The sequence below is a fragment of the Medicago truncatula genome, chromosome 3, assembly GCF_003473485.1.
Source record: "Medicago truncatula cultivar Jemalong A17 chromosome 3, MtrunA17r5.0-ANR, whole genome shotgun sequence".
Taxonomy (NCBI): Eukaryota; Viridiplantae; Streptophyta; class Magnoliopsida; order Fabales; family Fabaceae; genus Medicago; species Medicago truncatula.
In genome coordinates, this window is record NC_053044.1 from 14710168 (window position 1) to 14722771 (window position 12604).

At 37.4% G+C, this 12604-nt stretch overlaps 1 long non-coding RNA gene and 1 other non-coding gene across 2 annotated transcripts; both read left to right on the forward strand.

The window, feature by feature from the left end:
* LOC25480328 (uncharacterized) lies at positions 1-568 on the forward strand. The gene is made up of 2 exons (XR_003008474.2): positions 1-161; positions 327-568. It is a non-coding gene; the product is annotated as an uncharacterized lncRNA (long non-coding RNA).
* An 11248-nt stretch (positions 569-11816) lies between these two features.
* On the forward strand, positions 11817-11923 carry LOC120579773 (small nucleolar RNA R71). The gene has a single exon (XR_005645518.1). It is a non-coding gene; the product is annotated as a small nucleolar RNA R71 (small nucleolar RNA).
* Positions 11924-12604: the final 681 nt, after the last annotated feature.

A 12604-nucleotide genomic window follows, 5' to 3' on the forward strand; every position in this document is an offset into this window, starting at 1 on the left:
CTAGTATACGCACCTCTCTATAAATTTTTGCATGTAACAATGAACTAATGCAACACTAAGCTAAGTTCATAACAAATAATTTTAGCTTATTCTTTCTTTTGATCAAACAATGACTTATGTTAAACTTGTTACTTTGGCTGTCTTCATGCTCACCATATTTTGTATGTATATTTTAAAATTGTGTTCATCTTTCTCACCGATATATTTATATATGTTAGGAACTCGTAAAATATTATAATTAGGATCTATACTCTTAATCAATGAAAAATTATTATACAACATGCTCAATTTAATGCCAAACTTTTAACTTCCTTTGCCCTTTGCAGTAATCATTCAGACGAAGAACGTTGAAGCAGCTGGGCAATGTCCATCCGTCGGTAGCATGATAGATATGTCTCAAAAACTAAAAACCAACCATGCATGTTATCCTCCTTAAAAAAAACAAAAAAAAACCATGCATTTTATCATGCATCTACTTTAAATAAAACAACTTTTGTTTTCAATTGATCAATTGTATTTCTTCGATATCCGTCTGGATTTTAATAGATGATGCACGCTATAATTTGAATGCTGTTTTAATTCTTGCAATGTTTAAATTTCATTTTTATATTGAACGAAACAGCCTAGTGATTAGAATGATTAGAAATTTGTAGATCATCCTATATTAAGGGACAAACACTTTTTAATAAGTAGTCGTATAATTAGGGACGGAGGATTGATTATTATTATTAGTAGCTTCTACAATTGATAGTAATTAAAACAAAAACCGTAAGTAATCACTAGTTTTTGAATGATTAGATTTAATCATTAGCCTTTGATTTCATTGATTTCAAAAAAGCAATAACTAACATATAATGATTATAATTGATTTAATCATTAGCCTTTGATTTCATTGATTTAATTTCGATCTGAACACTTCTGTATTTCTTTTTACGCTATGTGCTTGAGTAAAAAAAAATTAAATGTAAAAATGATTTTTTAAGGTCCTTTAACAAATGAAAATAGTTAAAGGAAAAAATTAAGATCCTATGTTAACAAATTTGAATTAAAATCAGAAACCAAAACAGTGTTTCATGATGTCATTTTAAAAAGAAAAAACAATGTTTTACCGTCATTGTGTTGCCTTTACTATGTATAGAAAAAGTGTTGGTGGCCAAACGTATGTGTCTGTTTTTTTTTTTCTTTTTTATATTTTAGAAAAATAAAATTTCTAAAATCATAGTAACCGAACAACAAATACGATATATAGTTTTGTTTTTTAAATATTTTGAAAGGAAGTTGGATATTTTACCTATACAACTTTTAGTTCAATTATATAGTTTAAAGGATCGCAATATAAATCAGATCAAATAATTTTATTTTTTTTAAGAAGCTAAAATTAAATTATATAACCAAACCAAAGAGTGGTTCCCAAGCACAAGGTGTGCCTAAGATACCACTACAGAGTTATAGAGAGTCAATACACAACAGAGAAAACAAAGTTAGCCAATGCCAGACAAGCTAAAGGGCTTGACCACCACCTCTGTATACCAAAAACAAACATGACATTCTTAGCTTTCAGCCACCCTAGAGCTAACAATTTGACCTTATCTAATAGACGGGGAACATAGGTTACAATATTATTGAACAGACAATGGTTACCTTCATTCCACATAACCCAAGTACACAAGAGCCACACAAGCTGTGCGAACGAACGTTTAGCTTTATTACCACCTGTCATAAAAGTAAAGTGCACATCCAATCCATTCGCGCACCTGCTAACATAAAGAAGCAAACACCACACATGATAGAAAAAGATGCTCAACCGTCTCTACGTGACCGCACCCTGAAACACACAAAGTGTCGTCCGCATAAATAACACCACGAATAGCCAGGTAATCGGTCCCATATGAGCCAGGTAACAAGTAAAGACAATGACCTTCAACGAAACCTGTTTATGCCACACTAACTCCAGAGACGTGTCCAACATAGAATTATCACAATTAAGTAACAAATCATAGGCATCGCGCACATAATATTCATCAGCAATGTCTAGAAGCCAGACCCATTTATCTGAAACGTTTGGAACCAACAAAACATCAAATAGTAAAGCCCTACACTCCTCTAACATATCCTCCTCCCACGCCCACAATCTGCGACGCCACCTCCACCCCTCCCCTTGCCGCGCCAGACCCAGCGAGAAAAAGTTAGCCACCGTAATCGTTTTGTTCTCTGCCAAGTCAAACAATCGACGAAACCGCACACTAAGCAGGATACCACCAATCCACCTATGTGACCAAAAAAAAGTTTCAGCCCCATCACCCACCTTCCGGATAACACTGTGATCGAACCACCCACCACCAGACTCACCATCTCCTTCAAGAGTCCTACCTAAATCACGCCACCAAGAAGAAACACTCCGGCCCCCCACCTCCTTCCTCCCACCTACTTCGCCAAACGGGAGACTAAAACATGGTACCACAAACCTTCTCTATCGACTAACACCATTTACCTAGTAAAGCAATATTAAAATCCTTCAACTTCCTAACCCCCAAAACTCCATGCTCCTTTTTAGAACACAAGGTATTCCAACCTATCCAAGTAATTTTTCTACAATCCTCACTCCCACCTCAAAAGATTTTACTCAATAAAGATTCAATGGAAGAGATTATACCTGGTGGATCTTTGAAGAAGGAAAGAGCATAGACAGGTAGAGAAGACAAAATTGCTTTAAGAAGGATCAAGCGGCCATCGAACGAGAGAAACCTGCTATTCCAACCCGACAATATAGATTTAATGTGATTCACGATAGGGTCCCAAAACGATAGTCTCCGCGGATTACCACCAATAGGAAGGCCTAAGTACATAAAAGGAATTTTTCCCACCTTACAACTCAACACCGCCGCTGCCTCAGCCATCCATGAATCAGAAATATTAATTCCAACAAACAAGCTTTTATGGAAATTTACCTTCAAACCCGACATGGATTCAAAAAAGAGCCGCTCCAAGAGCCCGCATGTTTGCCCAGCTTTTGTTACCTAATAGCAGTGTATCATCAACAAATTGGATATGTGAAACGACACCAATATTTACCATACCAACCGTATATCCTGTGAAAAAATCATTATTAACCATGGCTTTCATCAGAATGTTTAGCCCCTCAGCTGCAATTAGAAACAAAAAGGGGGAAAGTGGATCCCCCTTTCGTAAGCCTCTATGTAAATCAAACTAATCAGTAGGGCAGCCATTGACAAGAACTGAAGCTGTTGCAGTACCCACACATTCTCTAATCCATTTCCTCCACAGAACAGGAAAAGACATTCCCTCCATAAACGGATCCAAGTAGCCGCAATCAACGGAATCATAAGCTTTTTCAAAATCCACTTTAAACAACATAAGCTCCTTCTTAAGTTTACGAGCCTCATCAACAACCTCATTTGCTATAAGAATACCATCAAGGAATTGGTGATTTTTAACAAAAGCAGACTGAGTCTCAGACACCACACTACTAATCACCAACCTCGATCTATTTGCTAACAATTTTGCTATAATTTTATACATGTTTCCCACCGAAGAAATTGGACGAAAGTCGTTAAGTCTCTGTTGTAAAAGCCCAATTTTTGTTAGATTTATTTTAATTCATTATTATATATGTTTATATGTGCTTCTATGTGATTAATTGCCTCTGTGTGTATTTTGGTTGGGATTATTAGAATTCGGTGTTAAAAGGGTATTTTAGTCATTTTGGTCATTTGGTGAGCAAGGGTAAATTAGTAATTTCATGGTGATGATTATTTTTAGTATTTTAAGTGGGAACCATTATTTTACTATGTTACTAGCGGGTTGTGGTAATTAGTTTTGAGCCGGTAATTATTTGATAATTTTTAACCATAAGTGAGTAAAGACTATGTGGGTTAGTTATTTAGGGTCTTAGGCTCATTAAGACTTTGTAAGGGTTAAGCCCATTAGTGTGGACACAATTTAAACTTTAGTCTCTGTAGAGAAATAGGGTTCACATTCATTTCGTAAGACTCTGAGAGAGGTAGAGAGAAAAGCAAGAGGAAGGGAAAAAAGAGTTAGAAGAGGAAGCTTGAAGAATCAAGAGGTGATAGAGATTCTAGGAGCTAAATTGAAGCTTTTGCTAGGATTATCGCTAATTGAGGTAAGCGGTATAGATTTCATTCATAATCTTTAAGTTATAATCTCTTTTCTACTTATATTCAAAAGTGCTTATTTGTAAAAAGTTATTATTGTGAATTCCATTGGTGAAATTTGTGCTATTGTTTTAGTGATATGTTTGGGTATGTGAATTTGATGCTAAACATGTTGTTGTTGTTGATTTTACATACTTGAATTGTGGTTATATGAGATTTTGTTGATTTTTGCTCAAATTAGTATAACTTAGTGTTGTTGTTGTTGATTGTGATGAATTCATGGTTTAAAGATGTTGTTGTTGTTATGAGATGTTGTTGATTTTTGCCATGAGTGTTCCATTTTATGAAGTTGTTGTTTTAAGAGTTTTGTTGAAAATGGGTCATTCATGGTGGATTATGATTCTTGATGCATTAAGGTGAAATGTTGGTGTTGTTGCGTTGATATAAGTTTAATGAACTTCTGTTTGTGGTTATAAAACTTGGTTGTGAAAAGTTTTGGGAAGAAACTTGGGTTTTTGTATGAAGAGCTAGTTAAGTGATTTTGGAAAATAAGTGATTTTGGAATGGGAAATGATGTTTCAAGTGTTTTAAGTGGTGGTTATAAGGGTTTAATAATTGGTTAAGTTTTGGAAATGATTGGGAAGTATTGGGGTTGGATTAAGTGACTTAAAAGCAATTATTTGAGAAAATTCGTATTTGAAAGTTGATTTCTGCATAGTCTGATGTTGTCGAAATCATGAAGCGATTTCACAAATCATGAGGCGATTTTGACAGCCCAAAAACCTTAAAAATGCATTTTTCTTCAATCCAATTGTTTCTAAACTTATTCCTAAGTGTAGGGACTTCATCCTAATTATCTAGGGGTGCTTTTAAGAAAGAAAGAAATTTGTAAATTATGCTCAAATTGATGAATTGTGATAATGATCATGTTAATAATGAAAATGTGGTGATGACTCTTATTTGAATTGTGACTTGTTGATTGTGTGCACGTAAATACTTGATAATGCAATTGATTTTGAAGATGATCAATGTAAATGGAGGTGATTTCTTACATTGTTTTTGTTGAATATATATGAGGTGATCTTACATTGTCGAGTCTTTGCTTGTATGTCCATGCATCATAGTCATATTGAGTCATATGTGTTGTAAAAGGGTGATGAACTTTTACTTTGTTGAAATGTAAGATGGGTGTGAAATCTTACATATGATGTTTTTGTTGCATAATGAGGTGACGACCTTTGTTGTTGGTGACGGTACCGCATGCATCTAGAAGGGTCTAGAACATTGCATGCATTTGGACAATTGATCAGTTATGTCATAGTTGAATATGTGATTGGTGAATTTGTGCATTGTTGATTATAATTGATGTGAAGCTAACCCCATTGGCTTGTGGTTGACCGCATACCTATTTGTATGAATGTTTAGACGGCGTGCAGGAGTAGTTGTTGATTGCTTGGTGAGTGCTTGGATAGCGGGAGCTATCTCCGTTGTCGTTTCCTTTGGAGTCTTAGATTAGGCTCTGATTAGGATGTTGGTTTTTATGATTATACTGGATTTATATGATGATGTCGAGAGTTGGAGATTTTATATGATGATGTATATTGATCTTATGACATGTATATTTCAGAGATGTATGATTTATATTCACTGCGACTGTTGAAATTTTTTATACATGCATGTTGTTTGAAATTTTGTTGAAGACGTAGCATCTTGATGAGATAAAACCGCAAGTGCACGGTCTTACCGAAGTAGTATAAAAGAGTATCGCTCCGACAGGGAGTAGTTCAATTTAATTAACCTTTAGAGATGATTAGAAGAGAAAAGAATTGTAAGTTGGGGGTTTTCAAGCGTTTGAAAGATAATAATAAAAAGAGCCTTGGGATCGTTGGTTTCCTCTAAATGACAAGTCCTTCTCAAACCAAAACTATAAGCTTATAATGTTATGTTAGACCTAATTTCTCAAGACAGTTTCTCTTATGTTCCTCTAGCAACCAAACCTATTTCGCTGACTTGATTACTATTAGATTTTGGTTCCTCTAACAACCAAGCCTATTTCGCTGACTTGATTGTTATTAGTTCCCTTGAAGATCGAAACTATATGTCTCAAAGATTGCAAAGCCTATTTCGATGACTTTGCAATCCTTGTCTGAATTCACTTGTTCGAATATCAAAGCTCCACTTTCGTTTTATGAATTGATATTTGGAATAATGGATAAACAATTATCAAACCCTCCACTGTCGTTTCCACAGTTTGATAATGGTTGATCCATGTTAAGACGGTGAATTCAGATAAGAAATTAGGGTTACATAAGATTAGGGCTTAGAGCTTGGTTTGATTAGGATTATGTCATTTAGACTATTCCAACAATCCCAAGACAAGGAGAAGTCTACTCACTCATGTTCATCGTAGACATGGGGGAGAAGAGAGAAAGCATAAAAGTAAATGACAAGGAAGTAAAGGAAAAGAAAGAACTTTAATTAGAAAAGCAATTGTCACTTATTGTATTCCAAGTAAAGATGAATATTTGTGATGGCTAGCTACTCTATTTATAGTACACATTCGACTTAAAATCTAAGGAAGTATATTCCAAGAATATTCCACGATAGATTGTGTGCCAAAATAGAATAGCTCAGAATCCAAGCAAAAGCAGCAAAAGGTGTTCTAGAGGGTGGCACGGCTGTGCCAAGGCTAGCACGGGCCGTGCCAGGCTTCTGACTTGTGGGAGACATATTTTGTCTCTCAATCTTCATATTTTTGTGTCCAATCTGCTCCAAATCCCTTTCTTTTGCTCCAAGACTCAATCCATCCAATATTCTTCCCTGAAATATAATAAATTGCAATTTAAAGTAAACTATCCTAAAAAGGAAATAATACTAATATAAAATTATATAAAATCTAAATAAAACTAAACTAAAAAGCATATTAAAATAGACAATAAATGACTCATCAAACTCCCCCACACTTGAATCTTTGCTTGTCCTCAAGCAAAAGGCATAAACATAGTAGCACCAACAGTTATATCAAATGACGATTCAATTAAAGCACATGTCTCCTCAAGGGCTTAAATCCCAATTGTACACTAATCACAAACTCAAGCATTTCTTGTAATTTTTATTCAACCCAACAATCAAGTTTCAAGTGAGTGTGTGTGTGAAGTCTAACCCTTTTCTTGCTCCTGTATAAGATAGGCATTATGAGGAAACATGGTCTAATCCTAGCACTAAACCAACGAAGAAAGATTCCTTCTATAATTCATATAAGAGAGATGGGAGTATTTGAGAATCTTTGTTCATTGCCATTTGCACATTTAAGTTCTTTATTTAAGGAACAACATCTTCACGTAGGAAGTCGGAGGGCCTACCCCCTTCCCCAATCTAGATTCAATGGTATCCCTTAAAACATCATCTTCACGTAGGAAGTCGGAGGGCCGACCTCCTTCCCCAATCTAGATTCAATGATGCTTTTTAAGGTTTTTCTCAAGATAATAATCACCTTCACGTAGGAAGTCGGAGGGCCTACCTCCTTCCCCAATCTAGATTCAGTGATGAGATCTTGGAATTTATTTGGCTTTTTGGCTTTTTATGAACTCCCCTACTCTAACTTATACTACTGGCACTTTGAGAATCTTTAAAGGTTAATGCACCACTAAGATTAAAACGCGTTTCCTTAAAATACCTATTCATACATTTACTCAAGGGAAGCAAATTTGTGTTTTTCTCATTGGAGAATTTTATTCACTTTAAAACAAGATGTGGGTATATCAAGAAGACTTAAAACACAAGAGCTTGCTTTCATGTACAAGAATCAACAAAATAAGAGGAGACAATGAAAATTTTTTGTGTCATGATATTTTCAATAAAAATTAGCTACTTAACCATGCCTTTTACAATAAAACAAAACAAAAGAATAAAGTTCAAGGGAGTTTGGAAACACTACGACTAAAGACACTTTATTAGGCTCCCCCCACACTTAGGAGAAGCATTGTCCTCAATGATTCAAGATAAAAGAAAAATAAAAGAGAAGGAGAGGTAGAAGAGTGAGATAGAGATTGAAGAGATAAGGTGAAAAAGAGGAAGAGGAAAGCTCACATTTTTATTGAGGTCCATAGGGAGGGCCTTGGAGGTGGAAGTGTTGCATCATGTTCCGAAGCATTTGGTTATTTTCTTCGGATATGCGGTTGTCCCGTAGGACATCATTTCTTAGCCCAGATAATTCAACACCTTGCCTTTGTTGCTCGGTGCTTATCCATTGTACCTCGGTTTTCATCCATGCCCATCTTTCATTGTTGTTATTATGGTCATGGGGCTCTTCTTCATGGTGCATGTGTGCGCCTTCTTCGTCACCTTGATTATGCTCTTCATGTACCTGTAATCCATCACCAACATACAACAAATTTTCCTCCACCTCGGGGTTAGTCTGAGATGGGTTAGGAAGTAGAAATAAAAGTGGTATGCGAAGTTGAAGTGCATAAGTCATGGGTGGGTGAATCTTAATGAAGTTCATAGCAACAAGGGTTTCAATATTAAGTCTATTGTTGCCCTCAATTGGATTTATCCCATCTTCCTCACCCACTCCAAACTTCCTAGCGATGAAGGTAATGATACCACCGACTACTATCTCAGCTCTATTTTCAGGTCTAGCTCCTATGGAGGAAAGGTAGTCAAGTAGGTAGAAACAAGTATTAACGGGATTGTTATTAAGCATTGCCCAAAGCATAAAAAGTTCATCCGTCCTAGTTGTTCCTACCTCTTTTCTACCCCAAATGGTACAAGCCATTACTCTCTGGAGGTATCTAAGCACTGGGTTGTGAATGTTACTAGCCTTATTGTTGCGGGGATTATATTGCCTTAACCCGGTAATGCGTTTCCAAAAGAGAGCGGGGTCATAGTTTTCCGACTTTAAATTTGGATTCCAAGAGTCATGGATGAACCCCGCATTTGCAAAGTCCATCTCTAAACAAAAATTTTCAAGAGACATCTCATAATCCATATTCAAAAGTCGGAAGGAGACTCTATGATCGGGGTTGTCAAAATTCACCTTATCCTTCGTAAATTCAATAGAACTTAAGAATTCATAAGTGAAATTTTTGAAACCTTTCATAGGTCCAAGCATATCAACCCATCCTAAATTTCCTAGTAAGCTAAACACATTATCCCTTAGTCCTAGCACACTCAAAGTATAAGGATCTGGGTATCGACAAGGATGCAAAGGTTTAGAGAGAAGAATTTTATACCTGTCCCTTTGCTTGGTGTCCTTGAAGATTATGCCATGATTCTTGGCTTGCATTTTCTTCTTTGATTGTGGTCCTCCGGAAGAGCTTGCTCCACCTTTCCTAGATGCCATTATCCTTAACCTTGGTGGACCTTTTGTGTTTTGGGTGAAGGTTGGGTTATGGGGGATGTTTTGGGTAGAAAAGGTTGGTTGGATGATGGGGTTGGGTTTTGAGTAAGTGTTAGGAGTTGGGTTGGGTGAATTGGTGAAGAATTTGTGGGTTTTGTAGTTGGTTGAATGGGGGCTACGAATTTGATGTTATGGAGTTTTTGGGATGGAAGAAAGTTGTTTTTGATGGAAGGGTTATGATTGAAATGTGGATTGTGGTTGATGGGGTGAAGAAATTTTGAGAATTGGTGAGGTTTTAAGGGAGGTATGGAGTTTGTAAGGTTTTGTGGTTATGGAGGTTTTAGATAAAAATGGGAGGATGAGGGATGTGAGTGGTTGAGAATGGGGGATGAAGAAGATGAAAAGTTAGATAAAACTGAACCTGGGATCGGGCACGGCCGTGCCAAACTTAGCACGGGCCGTGCCAACTTTCTGGATTGTGGGTTAGTTTTTGGGTAGCAAGGTCTGGCACGGCCGTGCCAGTGTGAGCACAGGCCGTGCCAAGGTTCTGGACATGGGGCCTCAAAATTTTCTCGTTTTCTTGAATCACCTTCAAACAATTACCTACAAAAGAACTAAAAAAACAACAAAAACAAAACAAAAGCAGTTAAATGCGTGGGTTGCCTCCCACGAAGCGCTTCTTTATAGTCATTAGCTTGACGTTTATAAGAAAGTGTCCTTAGAATGGATCAAAGAGGTCATATTGTGTAGATCGCGCTAATAAGCGTTCTTTCACTTTATGACCTTTAATCATATTACAATAATAGAGGGCGGGACCATTCATATAATTCTCCAACTCAAATCCTATCAACTCATCACTCACTTGAAAAACAATCCTACCGTTTTGAACGTCTACTATAGCACTCGCAGTGGCGAGAAAGGGTCTTCCTAGGATTATAGGGCACGCATTGTCCTCATCTATGTCAAGCACCATGAAATCAGTTGGGATTTCTATCCCTTCTATTTTAACGGGGATGTCCTCGACATATCCGACAGGTTGGATATCAGAACGATCGGCTAACTTCAATGTTGTTTCGGTAGGCTTTAGCTTGCCCAACCCCAGCCTTGTAAAGAGGGGTAAGGGCAACAGACTAACACTAGCTCCTAAGTCACACAAGGCACGGTTTAAGGTTTCATTCCCTATCATACAAGGGATGGCAAAACTTCCTGGATCTCTAAGCTTAGTTGGTGGCTTCTTGATGATTGCACTATTTTCCCTTGTCAAAGCTATTGTTTCATTATGATCTATAGCCTTTTTCTTTGAAAAAATTTCTTTTAAAAACTTGGCGTATAGAGGCATACGAGACAAAGCTTCAGCATAGGGGATCTTAATGCAAATCTTGCGAATTATGTTAAAGAATTTAGTGAGTTGAGCCTCCGAGTTGAGCTTAGTAAGCCTTAATGGTGTAAGGGCTTTGTTCTTATCAAGTGGTTTCTCACTTTTTATCATACCATTCTCACTGAGACACCTAACACTCTCCCTCTTGACATTTTTGGCTTTAGTGACAGTCTCTTCTATCTTACTACCTCCTAGAAAAATAGCGTTGACATGGGCTTTGGGGTTTGTTTCAGGTTGGCCAGGAAAGACTCCTGGTGTTTGAGAAGAGGTGGCCACTTGTTGGGCCACTTGGGAGATTTGGGTCTCAAGCATTTTGGTGTGTGTGGCGATGGAATCAACCTTGGTATTAAGTTTGGAGAGAGAGTCGTTCAGAAATCCTGTTTGGTTTTTCAATTCTTGAAGATTTTTATTTTGATTAGCAATGCAATTTTCCAATAAAATCTCCAAACTTGATTTCTGAGCCACTCTCTGGTTGTTTGTATAGCCAGGTGGTGCTGCTTGTCCATAGGAACCTTGAGGATTTTTGTAAAATTTTTGATTTGGCCTCATTCCTTGGTTGTATTGAGCGTAATTCAGTTGCTCAATATTGGCAGCACTACCTAACTGACAATCAACACCTATATGACCGGTTATACCACAGACTTCACAAGGGGGGGATGCAGAAGAAGGTGGGACAACATTAACATTAAGTTTTTCAATTTTTTGGGTTAATGCCTCGACCTTAGCAGCAAGGTGGTTATATTCAGAGACTTCGTATATACCTGCCTCTTTCTTAGAGGGAGTAGGAGTGGTGACGGCTCTCTCGTTGGTCCATGGGTAGTGATTCTGAGCCATGTCCTCAATCAAAGCATAAGCCTCCGTGTAGTTTTTGTTCATTAGAACTCCACCTGCAGCTGCATTAACAGACATCTTAGTGGTATATGACAAGCCATTATAAAACGTGTGGACTATAAGCCACTTCTCTAGGCCATGGTGGGGACAAAGTCTAAGCATTTCCTTGAAACGCTCCCACGCCTCATAAAGAGACTCCCCATCTTTTTGATTGAAACGCGTGATTTGGTCTCTAAGCTTAGCGGTTTTAGATGGGGGGAAAAATCGGGCGAGGAATGCTCGCCTCATATCGTCCCATGAAGTAATGGAACCGACTTCTAGGGAATGGAACCAAGCACTAGCTCTATCCCTTAAGGAAAAGGGAAAGAGATGAAGTCTTACGGCTTCTTGGTTCTCTTTTATGGTGCCACTGAGTCTAAGGAAGGAAGAAATATGGAGATTTGGATCCTCAGTGGGTGATCCAGAAAATGATTTTGCTGCACTAAATTGAGTAGTGCAGGCTTGATTTCGAAGTTATTACCCGCAACCGTTGGGTACACGATAATAGCTTGTGGCTCTTCCGTTGAAGGAGTAGCATACTCTTTGAGAGTGCGTTCAGCCATAGCAGTATTATTTTGTGCCTCTCTCTTTTTCTTATGCAAAAATCTTTCGATCTCAGGAATAAATTCTCCGAGACTTTTACTTCTTCGCATAAGAAACCGAGAACCCAAGAAGTTAGTGGTAAAACAAAAGAAAGAAGTAGAAGAAAAGAGGAAGAGAAGAGAGTTCTAATCACAAGGAAAAAGTTAATCAAATTAGTTTACTCCCCGGCAGCGGCGCCAAAAACTTGATGAGATAAAACCGCAAGTGCACGGTCTTACCGAAGTAGTATAAAAGAGTATCGTTCCGAAGAGATGATTAGAAGAGAAGAGAATTGTAACT